Genomic DNA, 13332 nt, shown 5'->3' on the forward strand with positions numbered 1-13332 from the left:
GAGAGAGAGAGCGAGAGAGAGAGAGAGAGAGAAAGGTTATGAGTAATACAGTAATACCACATTCATGACAACTCGGACCGCCGGAGCGTCCGCCCCTGGCATATTGGCGTTCACGCTGCACTTCCCTGTCGGAGGGAAAAACACTGGGAAAAACCAAGGAGGGTTCTGGGAAGTGAAGGCGGTTATGCAAAATTTTGGATGAGATGTGTGGATATTGTCCAGTATAGGTACATGTATGCTGGATTTGATGGTAGCCAAGGTGTTTGAGGTGGGGGGCGACCTGTGGTCAGCCAGCCAGTAACTGAGCCGGTGTTTCACTCGATACTGTATTTTATTAGATCTTATTTTATTTAATTTATTTGACTTGATTATATTTTAATGTATGTTTTTTATTAGGATTTGATGGGTTTATTTTTTAATAGCACAAATTGTCTTATTTTATTTTATGCTTATTTTTATTGGTTATTCACTGTGCCCCACTTTCCCATATTATTCTCCCCCCTGCGTGGCAGGCACACCCACGCAATACCCTCAGACTCTGACAAGTGCTTGTGGCACTCACACTGTTATACACTTACACACATCCAGACATACACACAACAATACACATTTTATAACAGTCATCATGAGGACCGCAATGGAAATAAGCTGTTAGCTTTATTGCGTTTTTATCCTTTTGATAATGGTGGGCCTGTGTATGTATATATGTATATTGTATATACTGTGTATTCATTATCAATAAAGAACTCAATCAATCAATCAATCAATCAAAAGATATGACGTCAACTCGGACAAAGCGGAGCTCTGAATGATACCCGAATTTCCGAGCTGTAATTCCGGCCTGGACGACCGTTCAATTCACTTTTTACAGGTCGGAACCCATTTTTTCCGGTGGTCCGAGCTGTCTTGAACGGAGTATAACAACACAATCTCATAAATAATTGTGACATAGCAACGTTGGTCCACACAGTGCAAAACATTCTAGTTTCATAATTACGTCCCAGCCCGGCTCTGTAACCAGTTGATGTTTTCTGAGCCATTGGTCTGTTTTGTTTGTCTTGTTTGTTAGCAGGATTATGGAAAAACTACTAGACACTTGGTGGAAGTGTGTAGCATGGGCCAAGGAAGAACCCATTACATTTTGGAGCAGATTCGATCTGACTCATGAAATTTGCATATCACAGCTGACTGCACTGCAGTATTGGCCTTTCAGAGGTCTGCGCTCTACGTGCCCTTCTAGTTTGGTAATCTTTCCACAGCTTTGTAGAGCAGCTGTAATAAGTATGGAAACCAACAGCAGCAAAAGGCTTTCGCCCAAAGAACAAGTGTGCAGAAACAGAAGCTAAAGTGTTGCTGGGTGAACAAGTGTGCAGAAACAGAAGCTAAAGTGTTGCTGGGTGAACAAGTGTGCAGAAACAGAAGCTAAAGTGTTGCTGGGTGAACAAGTGTGCAGAAACAGAAGCTAAAGTGTTGCTGGGTGAACAAGTGTGCAGAAACAGAAGCTAAGGTGTTGCTGGGTGGACAAGTGTGCAGAAACAGAAGCTAAAGTGTTGCTGGGTGGACAAGTGTGCAGAAACAGAAGCTAAAGTGTTGCTGGGTGAACAAGTGTGCAGAAACAGAAGCACAAGTGTTGCTGTGTGGACAAGTGTGCAGAAACAGAAGCTAAAGTGTTGCTGGGTGGACAAGTGTGCAGAAACAGAAGCAAAAGTGTTGCTGGATGAACAAGAGTGCAGAAACAGAAGCTAAAGTGTTGCTGGGTGAACAAGTGTGCAGAAACAGAAGCTAAAGTGTTGCTGGGTGAACAAGTGTGCAGAAACAGAAGCTAAAGTGTTGCTGGGTGAACAAGTGTGCAGAAACAGAAGCTAAAGTGTTGCTGGGTGGACAAGTGTGCAGAAACAGAAGCTAAAGTGTTGCTGGGTGAACAAGTGTGCAGAAACAGAAGCTAAAGTGTTGCTGGGTGGACAAGTGTGCAGAAACAGAAGCTAAAGTGTTGCTGGGTGGACAAGTGTGCAGAAACAGAAGCTAAAGTGTTGCTGGGTGGACAAGTGTGCAGAAACAGAAGCTAAAGTGTTGCTGGGTGAACAAGTGTGCAGAAACAGAAGCACAAGTGTTGCTGGGTGAACAAGTGTGCAGAAACAGAAGCTAAAGTGTTGCTGGGTGAACAAGTGTGCAGAAACAGAAGCACAAGTGTTGCTGGGTGAACAAGTGTGCAGAAACAGAAGCTAAAGTGTTGCTGGGTGGACAAGTGTGCAGAAACAGAAGCAAAAGTGTTGCTGGGTGGACAAGTGTGCAGAAACAGAAGCTAAAGTGTTGCTGGGTGAACAAGTGTGCAGAAACAGAAGCAAAAGTGTTGCTGGGTGGACAAGTGTGCAGAAACAGAAGCAAAAGTGTTGCTGGGTGGACAAGTGTGCAGAAACAGAAGCAAAAGTGTTGCTGGGTGGACAAGTGTGCAGAAACAGAAGCTAAAGTGTTGCTGGGTGGACAAGTGTGCAGAAACAGAAGCAAAAGTGTTGCTGGGTGGACAAGTGTGCAGAAACAGAAGCTAAAGTGTTGCTGGGTGGACAAGTGTGCAGAAACAGAAACACAAGTGTTGCTGGGTGGACAAGTGTGCAGAAACAGAAGCAAAAGTGTTGCTGGGTGGACAAGTGTGCAGAAACAGAAGCTAAAGTGTTGCTGGGTGGACAAGTGTGCAGAAACAGAAGCAAAAGTGTTGCTGGGTGGACAAGTGTGCAGAAACAGAAGCAAAAGTGTTGCTGGGTGGACAAGTGTGCAGAAACAGAAGCAAAAGTGTTGCTGGGTGGACAAGTGTGCAGAAACAGAAGCAAAAGTGTTGCTGGGTGAACAAGTGTGCAGAAACAGAAGCTAAAGTGTTGCTGGGTGAACAAGTGTGCAGAAACAGAAGCAAAAGTGTTGCTGGGTGGACAAGTGTGCAGAAACAGAAGCAAAAGTGTTGCTGGGTGGACAAGTGTGCAGAAACAGAAGCTAAAGTGTTGCTGGGTGGACAAGTGTGCAGAAACAGAAGCAAAAGTGTTGCTGGGTGGACAAGTGTGCAGAAACAGAAGCTAAAGTGTTGCTGGGTGGACAAGTGTGCAGAAACAGAAACACAAGTGTTGCTGGGTGGACAAGTGTGCAGAAACAGAAGCAAAAGTGTTGCTGGGTGGACAAGTGTGCAGAAACAGAAGCAAAAGTGTTGCTGGGTGGACAAGTGTGCAGAAACAGAAGCAAAAGTGTTGCTGGGTGGACAAGTGTGCAGAAACAGAAGCAAAAGTGTTGCTGGGTGGACAAGTGTGCAGAAACAGAAGCAAAAGTGTTGCTGGGTGGACAAGTGTGCAGAAACAGAAGCTAAAGTGTTGCTGGGTGGACAAGTGTGCAGAAACAGAAACACAAGTGTTGCTGGGTGGACAAGTGTGCAGAAACAGAAGCAAAAGTGTTGCTGGGTGGACAAGTGTGCAGAAACAGAAGCTAAAGTGTTGCTGGGTGGACAAGTGTGCAGAAACAGAAGCAAAAGTGTTGCTGGGTGGACAAGTGTGCAGAAACAGAAGCAAAAGTGTTGCTGGGTGGACAAGTGTGCAGAAACAGAAGCAAAAGTGTTGCTGGGTGGACAAGTGTGCAGAAACAGAAGCTAAAGTGTTGCTGGGTGGACAAGTGTGCAGAAACAGAAACACAAGTGTTGCTGGGTGGACAAGTGTGCAGAAACAGAAGCAAAAGTGTTGCTGGGTGGACAAGTGTGCAGAAACAGAAGCTAAAGTGTTGCTGGGTGGACAAGTGTGCAGAAACAGAAGCAAAAGTGTTGCTGGGTGGACAAGTGTGCAGAAACAGAAGCAAAAGTGTTGCTGGGTGGACAAGTGTGCAGAAACAGAAGCAAAAGTGTTGCTGGGTGGACAAGTGTGCAGGAACAGAAGCTAAAGTGTTGCTGGATGGACAAGTGTGCAGAAACAGAAGCAAAAGTGTTGCTGGGTGGACAAGTGTGCAGAAACAGAAGCAAAAGTGTTGCTGGGTGGACAAGTGTGCAGAAACAGAAGCACAAGTGTTGCTGGGTGGACAAGTGTGCAGAAACAGAAGCACAAGTGTTGCTGGGTGGACAAGTGTGCAGAAACAGAAGCTAAAGTGTTGCTGGGTGGACAAGTGTGCAGGAACAGAAGCTAAAGTGTTGCTGGGTGGACAAGTGTGCAGAAACAGAAGCACAAGTGTTGCTGGGTGAACAAGTGTGCAGGAACAGAAGCTAAAGTTTTGCTGGATGAACAAGTGTGCAGAAACAGAAGCAAAAGTGTTGCTGGGTGAACAAGTGTGCAGAAACAGAAGCTAAAGTGTTGCTGGGTGGACAAGTGTGCAGAAACAGAAGCTAAAGTGTTGCTGGGTGGACAAGTGTGCAGAAACAGAAGCACAAGCGTTGCTGGATGAACAAGTGTGCAGAAACAGAAGCACAAGTGTTGCTGGGTGAACAAGTGTGCAGGAACAGAAGCTAAAGTGTTGCTGGATGAACAAGTGTGCAGAAACAGAAGCACAAGTGTTGCTGGGTGGACAAGTGTGCAGAAACAGAAGCACAAGTGTTGCTGGGTGGACAAGTGTGCAGAAACAGAAGCTAAAGTGTTGCTGGGTGGACAAGTGTGCAGAAACAGAAGCACAAGTGTTGCTGGGTGGACAAGTGTGCAGAAACAGAAGCACAAGTGTTGCTGGGTGGACAAGTGTGCAGAAACAGAAGCAAAAGTGTTGCTGGGTGAACAAGTGTGCAGAAACAGAAGCACAAGTGTTGCTGGGTGAACAAGTGTGCAGAAACAGAAGCACAAGTGTTGCTGGATGGACAAGTGTGTAGAAACAGAAGCTAAAGTGTTGCTGGGTGAACAAGTGTGCAGAAACAGAAGCAAAAGTGTTGCTGGGTGGACAAGTGTGCAGAAACAGAAGCAAAAGTGTTGCTGGGTGAACAAGTGTGCAGAAACAGAAGCACAAGTGTTGCTGGGTGAACAAGTGTGCAGGAACAGAAGCAAAAGTGTTGCTGGGTGGACAAGTGTGCAGAAACAGAAGCTAAAGTGTTGCTGGGTGGACAAGTGTGCAGAAACAGAAACACAAGTGTTGCTGGGTGGACAAGTGTGCAGAAACAGAAGCAAAAGTGTTGCTGGGTGGACAAGTGTGCAGAAACAGAAGCTAAAGTGTTGCTGGGTGGACAAGTGTGCAGAAACAGAAGCAAAAGTGTTGCTGGGTGGACAAGTGTGCAGAAACAGAAGCAAAAGTGTTGCTGGGTGGACAAGTGTGCAGAAACAGAAGCAAAAGTGTTGCTGGGTGGACAAGTGTGCAGAAACAGAAGCTAAAGTGTTGCTGGGTGGACAAGTGTGCAGAAACAGAAACACAAGTGTTGCTGGGTGGACAAGTGTGCAGAAACAGAAGCAAAAGTGTTGCTGGGTGGACAAGTGTGCAGAAACAGAAGCTAAAGTGTTGCTGGGTGGACAAGTGTGCAGAAACAGAAGCAAAAGTGTTGCTGGGTGGACAAGTGTGCAGAAACAGAAGCAAAAGTGTTGCTGGGTGGACAAGTGTGCAGAAACAGAAGCAAAAGTGTTGCTGGGTGGACAAGTGTGCAGGAACAGAAGCTAAAGTGTTGCTGGATGGACAAGTGTGCAGAAACAGAAGCAAAAGTGTTGCTGGGTGGACAAGTGTGCAGAAACAGAAGCAAAAGTGTTGCTGGGTGGACAAGTGTGCAGAAACAGAAGCACAAGTGTTGCTGGGTGGACAAGTGTGCAGAAACAGAAGCACAAGTGTTGCTGGGTGGACAAGTGTGCAGAAACAGAAGCTAAAGTGTTGCTGGGTGGACAAGTGTGCAGGAACAGAAGCTAAAGTGTTGCTGGGTGGACAAGTGTGCAGAAACAGAAGCACAAGTGTTGCTGGGTGAACAAGTGTGCAGGAACAGAAGCTAAAGTTTTGCTGGATGAACAAGTGTGCAGAAACAGAAGCAAAAGTGTTGCTGGGTGAACAAGTGTGCAGAAACAGAAGCTAAAGTGTTGCTGGGTGGACAAGTGTGCAGAAACAGAAGCTAAAGTGTTGCTGGGTGGACAAGTGTGCAGAAACAGAAGCACAAGCGTTGCTGGATGAACAAGTGTGCAGAAACAGAAGCACAAGTGTTGCTGGGTGAACAAGTGTGCAGGAACAGAAGCTAAAGTGTTGCTGGATGAACAAGTGTGCAGAAACAGAAGCACAAGTGTTGCTGGGTGGACAAGTGTGCAGAAACAGAAGCACAAGTGTTGCTGGGTGGACAAGTGTGCAGAAACAGAAGCTAAAGTGTTGCTGGGTGGACAAGTGTGCAGAAACAGAAGCACAAGTGTTGCTGGGTGGACAAGTGTGCAGAAACAGAAGCACAAGTGTTGCTGGGTGGACAAGTGTGCAGAAACAGAAGCAAAAGTGTTGCTGGGTGAACAAGTGTGCAGAAACAGAAGCACAAGTGTTGCTGGGTGAACAAGTGTGCAGAAACAGAAGCACAAGTGTTGCTGGATGGACAAGTGTGTAGAAACAGAAGCTAAAGTGTTGCTGGGTGAACAAGTGTGCAGAAACAGAAGCAAAAGTGTTGCTGGGTGGACAAGTGTGCAGAAACAGAAGCAAAAGTGTTGCTGGGTGAACAAGTGTGCAGAAACAGAAGCACAAGTGTTGCTGGGTGAACAAGTGTGCAGGAACAGAAGCAAAAGTGTTGCTGGGTGGACAAGTGTGCAGAAACAGAAGCTAAAGTGTTGCTGGGTGGACAAGTGTGCAGAAACAGAAACACAAGTGTTGCTGGGTGGACAAGTGTGCAGAAACAGAAGCAAAAGTGTTGCTGGGTGGACAAGTGTGCAGAAACAGAAGCTAAAGTGTTGCTGGGTGGACAAGTGTGCAGAAACAGAAGCAAAAGTGTTGCTGGGTGGACAAGTGTGCAGAAACAGAAGCAAAAGTGTTGCTGGGTGGACAAGTGTGCAGAAACAGAAGCAAAAGTGTTGCTGGGTGGACAAGTGTGCAGAAACAGAAGCTAAAGTGTTGCTGGGTGGACAAGTGTGCAGAAACAGAAACACAAGTGTTGCTGGGTGGACAAGTGTGCAGAAACAGAAGCAAAAGTGTTGCTGGGTGGACAAGTGTGCAGAAACAGAAGCTAAAGTGTTGCTGGGTGGACAAGTGTGCAGAAACAGAAGCAAAAGTGTTGCTGGGTGGACAAGTGTGCAGAAACAGAAGCAAAAGTGTTGCTGGGTGGACAAGTGTGCAGAAACAGAAGCAAAAGTGTTGCTGGGTGGACAAGTGTGCAGGAACAGAAGCTAAAGTGTTGCTGGATGGACAAGTGTGCAGAAACAGAAGCAAAAGTGTTGCTGGGTGGACAAGTGTGCAGAAACAGAAGCAAAAGTGTTGCTGGGTGGACAAGTGTGCAGAAACAGAAGCACAAGTGTTGCTGGGTGGACAAGTGTGCAGAAACAGAAGCACAAGTGTTGCTGGGTGGACAAGTGTGCAGAAACAGAAGCTAAAGTGTTGCTGGGTGGACAAGTGTGCAGGAACAGAAGCTAAAGTGTTGCTGGGTGGACAAGTGTGCAGAAACAGAAGCACAAGTGTTGCTGGGTGAACAAGTGTGCAGGAACAGAAGCTAAAGTTTTGCTGGATGAACAAGTGTGCAGAAACAGAAGCAAAAGTGTTGCTGGGTGAACAAGTGTGCAGAAACAGAAGCTAAAGTGTTGCTGGGTGGACAAGTGTGCAGAAACAGAAGCTAAAGTGTTGCTGGGTGGACAAGTGTGCAGAAACAGAAGCACAAGCGTTGCTGGATGAACAAGTGTGCAGAAACAGAAGCACAAGTGTTGCTGGGTGAACAAGTGTGCAGGAACAGAAGCTAAAGTGTTGCTGGATGAACAAGTGTGCAGAAACAGAAGCACAAGTGTTGCTGGGTGGACAAGTGTGCAGAAACAGAAGCACAAGTGTTGCTGGGTGGACAAGTGTGCAGAAACAGAAGCTAAAGTGTTGCTGGGTGGACAAGTGTGCAGAAACAGAAGCACAAGTGTTGCTGGGTGGACAAGTGTGCAGAAACAGAAGCACAAGTGTTGCTGGGTGGACAAGTGTGCAGAAACAGAAGCAAAAGTGTTGCTGGGTGAACAAGTGTGCAGAAACAGAAGCACAAGTGTTGCTGGGTGAACAAGTGTGCAGAAACAGAAGCACAAGTGTTGCTGGATGGACAAGTGTGTAGAAACAGAAGCTAAAGTGTTGCTGGGTGAACAAGTGTGCAGAAACAGAAGCAAAAGTGTTGCTGGGTGGACAAGTGTGCAGAAACAGAAGCAAAAGTGTTGCTGGGTGAACAAGTGTGCAGAAACAGAAGCACAAGTGTTGCTGGGTGAACAAGTGTGCAGGAACAGAAGCAAAAGTGTTGCTGGGTGAACAAGTGTGCAGAAACAGAAGCACAAGTGTTGCTGGGTGGACAAGTGTGCAGAAACAGAAGCTAAAGTGTTCCTGGGTGAACAAGTGTGCAGAAACAGAAGCACAAGTGTTGCTGAGTGAACAAGTGTGCAGGAACAGAAGCAAAAGTGTTGCTGGGTGAACAAGTGTGCAGAAACAGAAGCACAAGTGTTGCTGGGTGGACAAGTGTGCAGAAACAGAAGCACAAGTGCTGCTGGATGAACAAGTGTGCAGAAACAGAAGCTAAAGTGTTGCTGGATGAACAAGTGTGCAGAAACAGAAGCTAAAGTGTTCCTGGGTGGACATGTGTGCAGAAACAGAAGCAAAAGTGTTGCTGGGTGGACAAGTGTGCAGAAACAGAAGCAAAAGTGTTGCTGGGTGGACGTGTCGAGCCACGCTCAGGCATTCCTTACACACATCCAGCCACAGTGACCTGTGACAGCAGTGACCTGTGACAGCCAGAGCAGCTCCACTGGCCGGCACATCAAAACACAGCAGCCTCTCGCATCCATGTGGGGAGTGGAACGGGAATGTGGATCGGAGAAACTGAAGGATTCCCTCTCTCTCTCCCACTCTCTCTCTCTGTGTCTCTCTCTCTCCCACTCCATCCAGCTCTCCTCCCTTCCTCCCTCCCTCTCTCTCTCTCTCTCTCTCACTCCCTCCATCCATCCATCCAGCTCTCCTTTGCAGAGGCAGTGACACCTGCCCGTCGCACTTCACTGACACTCCATGCGGCCCTTTCTCCCTTCCCCCCGAGAAGTCATTGGTTAAGTGACAGCGAACAAAGAGCTGTTGATTGGCCCCGGGGTCCAGTGAAGGGAACGAGGGGGGGTTAGGGCGGGAGGAGGGGGGGGGGGTCCGGTGAAGGGAACGAGGGGCGGTTAGGGCGGGAGGAGGGGGGGGGGGGTCCGGTGAAGGGAACGAGGGGGGGTTAGGGTGGGAGGAGGAGGGGTGCGGTGGTCAGTGGATTAGATGCCCACTCCTGGTCACTCTAGTGTGAAGCGCTACACACAGCACAGCACTGAGCCGTGAACAGAGGCCGCACACTCTGGGTGGGATTTACAGCACTGTTGTGGCTCCCCTCTGGAGTGATACTCTTAGCTTGCTGGCTCACAGAGAGAGAGAGAGGGGGGGGGGGGGGTGACGCAGGGAGAAGTGAAGGGGGAGAGGAGCAGGGGTTATGGAGGACACGTCATCTTGCCTCTTTATTCCGTGCAGAATTCCTCGTAGGGCTGTGTGACTGGAATGAGAACATCAAAAGGGATACGGAAACGGAAAAGGTTTGAATGACCTTGATCTTTAAAATGTAAAACGTACGTGTGCACGACTGACATTCAACTGGGCAAGTGCAAGCAGGGACAGCGGGGACAGCAGGGGCAGCGGGGACAGCAGGGACAGCAGGGACAGCAGGGACAGCGGGGACAGCAGGGGCAGCAGGGACAGCAGGGACAGCGGGGACAGCAGGGACAGCAGGGACAGCAGGGGCAGCAGGGACAGCGGGGACAGCAGGGACAGCAGGGACAGCAGGGGCAGCGGGGACAGCAGGGACAGCAGGGACAGCAGGGGCAGCAGGGACAGCAGGGACAGCAGGGACAGCGGGGACAGCAGGGACAGTAGGGACAGCAGGGACAGCAGGGACAGCAGGGACAGCAGGGACAGCGGGGACAGCAGGGACAGTAGGGACAGCAGGGACAGCAGGGACAGCAGGGACAGCGGGGACAGCAGGGACAGCGGGGACAGCGGGGACAGCAGGGGACAGCAGGGACAACGGGGACAGCGGGGACAGCAGGGACAGCAGGGACAGCGGGGACAGCGGGGACAGCAGGGACAGCAGGGACAGCGGGGACAGCGGGGACAGCAGGGACAGCGGGGACAGCAGGGACAGCAGGGGCAGCGGGGACAGCGGGGACAGCAGGGACAGCAGGGACAGCAGGGGCAGCAGGGGACAGCGGGGACAACGGGGACAGCGGGGACAGCGGGGACAGCGGGGACAGCGGGGACAGCGGGGACAGCAGGGACAGTAGGGACAGCAGGGACAGCAGGGACAGCAGGGACAGCGGGGACAGCGGGGACAGCAGGGACAGTAGGGACAGCGGGGACAGCGGGGACAGCGGGGACAGTAGGGACAGCGGGGACAGCGGGGACAGCGGGGACAGCAGGGACAGCAGGGACAGCAGGGACAGCGGGGACAGCAGGGACAGCAGGGACAGCAGGGACAGCGGGGACAGCGGGGACAGCAGGGACAGCAGGGGCAGCAGGGACAGTAGGGCAGCAGGGACAGCAGGGACAGCAGGGACAGCAGGGACAGTAGGGACAGCAGGGACAGCAGGGACAGCAGGGACAGCAGGGACAGTAGGGACAGCAGGGACAATTAGCCGAACCCCATCTGAAATTTCACAGCCCCTTTTTTAACCAGCTGTCTTGATTGCAAAGACTGATATCAATTTAAAATGTAAAAATGCCCCCATTTAAAAGCACTGTATGTGTGTGTGTGTGTGTGTGTGTGTGTGTGTGTGTGTGTGTGTGTGTGTGTGTGTGTGTGTGTGTGTGTGTGTGTGTGTGTGTGTGTGTGTGCGCGCGTGTGTGCATGTGTGTGTGTGTGTGTGTGTGTGTGTGTGTGTGTGTGTGTGTGTGTGTGTGTGTGTGTGTGCATGTGTGTGTGTGTCCTCCTCCCCTGGGCATGGACAAAATACATTGGGGACCTAGAGATGCGATGACCATTGCTTTCCAGAAGGATTGCCCCCCATGTTCTAATAACAATAACGTGATAGTTTATGGATCACTTTGACCTCACACCGATCCACAGGTCAAGACAGTGGCCAGGTGTGTGTGTGTGTGTGTGTGTGTGTGTGTGTGTGTGTGTGTGTGTGTGTGTGTGTGTGTGTGTGTGTGTGTGTGTGTGTGTGAATCAGTGTTGAGGTCAATTCACAGTGAAGTCAAACAATTCAGGAATTGAATTCTCAATTGAATTGAGTTTTTCCAGTAAGAAGCTCTCATATCCAAATATAAAAGACTACTTGTTTTTTAAATGATTAATCATTTACATCTTGTGATTTGACCGTAGGAATCTGTAGGAGAGAGAAAACAGAACGGGAAAGAGAGAGGCTCCTATGATACGCACAGAGATGTGTGTGAGGATTCGGGGGCGATGAGGGACTTACTAGGTCTGCATTTGTACCAGACAATGAGGTATTTACTGCTGCCAGGACACTGGTCTGTCCCAAACACTCGGCTGTTGACAAGGACTTGACAGCTCCTTCTGTCCTGGCACTCGTCCAGCATTTTCTGAAGAGGGATGAGTGACACGGGGGGACGGGGACGGGGGGACGGGGGGGGGGGGGAGAGGGAGAGAGAGAAGGAGGGAGAGAGAACAATAAGCTGACGGTGTTGGAGACCAGCAGCGGGCAAACCTAAAACCACTTCAAACAGGCTGATTATTATGGCTGTGGGAATATGGAGGAGAGGAGCCCATAGGAGAGAGCAGGGGAGAGGGAGAAAACTCTGGAAAGTACTCCAGTCACTTCCTGGCACCTCTCCACTTCTCCGGTTTCCTCGTCTCGTACACCTTCCGCCTGCTGTAACACAGGTGAGCACATTCACCCTCCGCCTGCTGTAACACAGGTGAGCACATTCACCCTCCGCCTGCTGTAACACAGGTGAGCACATTCACCCTCCACCTGCTGTAACACACGTGAGCACATTCACCCTCCACCTGCTGTAACACAGGTGAGCACATTAACCTTCCGCCTGCTGTAACACAGGTGAGCACATTCACCCTCCACCTGCTGTAACACAGGTGAGCACATTCACCCTCCGCCTGCTGTAACACAGGTGAGCACATTCACCCTCCGCCTGCTGTAACACAGGTGAGCACATTCACCCTCCACCTGCTGTAACACAGGTGAGCACATTCACCCTCCGCCTGCTGTAACACAGGTGAGCACATTCACCCTCCGCCTGCTGTAACACAGGTGAGCACATTCACCCTCCGCCTGCTGTAACACACGTGAGCACATTCACTCTCCACCTGCTGTAACACAGGTGAGCACATTCACCCTCCGCCTGCTGTAACACAGGTGAGCACATTCACTCTCCACCTGCTGTAACACAGGTGAGCACATTCACCCTCCGCCTGCTGTAACACAGGTGAGCACATTCACTCTCCACCTGCTGTAACACAGGTGAGCACATTCACCCTCCACCTGCTGTAACACAGGTGAGCACATTCACTCTCCACCTGCTGTAACACAGGTGAGCACATTCACCCTCCGCCTGCTGTATCGCAGGTGAGCACATTCACTCTCCACCTGCTGTAACGCAGGTGAGCACATTCACTCTCCACCTGCTGTAACGCAGGTGAGCACATTCACCCTCCGCCTGCTGTAACACAGGTGAGCACATTCACCCTCCACCTGCTGTAACACAGGTGAGCACATTCACTCTACACCTGCTGTAACACAGGTGAGCACATTCACCCTCCGCCTGCTGTAACACAGGTGAGCACATTCACCCTCCACCTGCTGTAACACAGGTGAGCACATTCACCCTCCACCTGCTGTAACACAGGTGAGCACATTCACCCTCCGCCTGCTGTAACACAGGTGAGCACATTCACCCTCCACCTGCTGTAACACAGGTGAGCACATTCACCCTCCGCCTGCTGTAACACAGGTGAGCACATTCACCCTCCACCTGCTGTAACACAGGTGAGCACATTGCAATACGAATTCCCGGTTGCCAGAGGAATGACTGAACTGTCATCTATCGTTCAATTTGAGACATGGAGCGAGGCAGTGGGAGCTGTGGTTTTGAATAGAGCACACACACATACAGATGATAGCCTCTGTGAGTGATGATTAGCATGGGGTGGGATGATATTATGCTCATCTCACAATATGATTGGATATGCGATATGGGGTTCAAGATTCAATACAACAATGATATGATCTCATA

This window comes from Poromitra crassiceps (genome assembly GCF_964638095.1).
Source record: "Poromitra crassiceps genome assembly, chromosome: 9".
NCBI lineage: Eukaryota > Metazoa > Chordata > Actinopteri > Beryciformes > Melamphaidae > Poromitra > Poromitra crassiceps.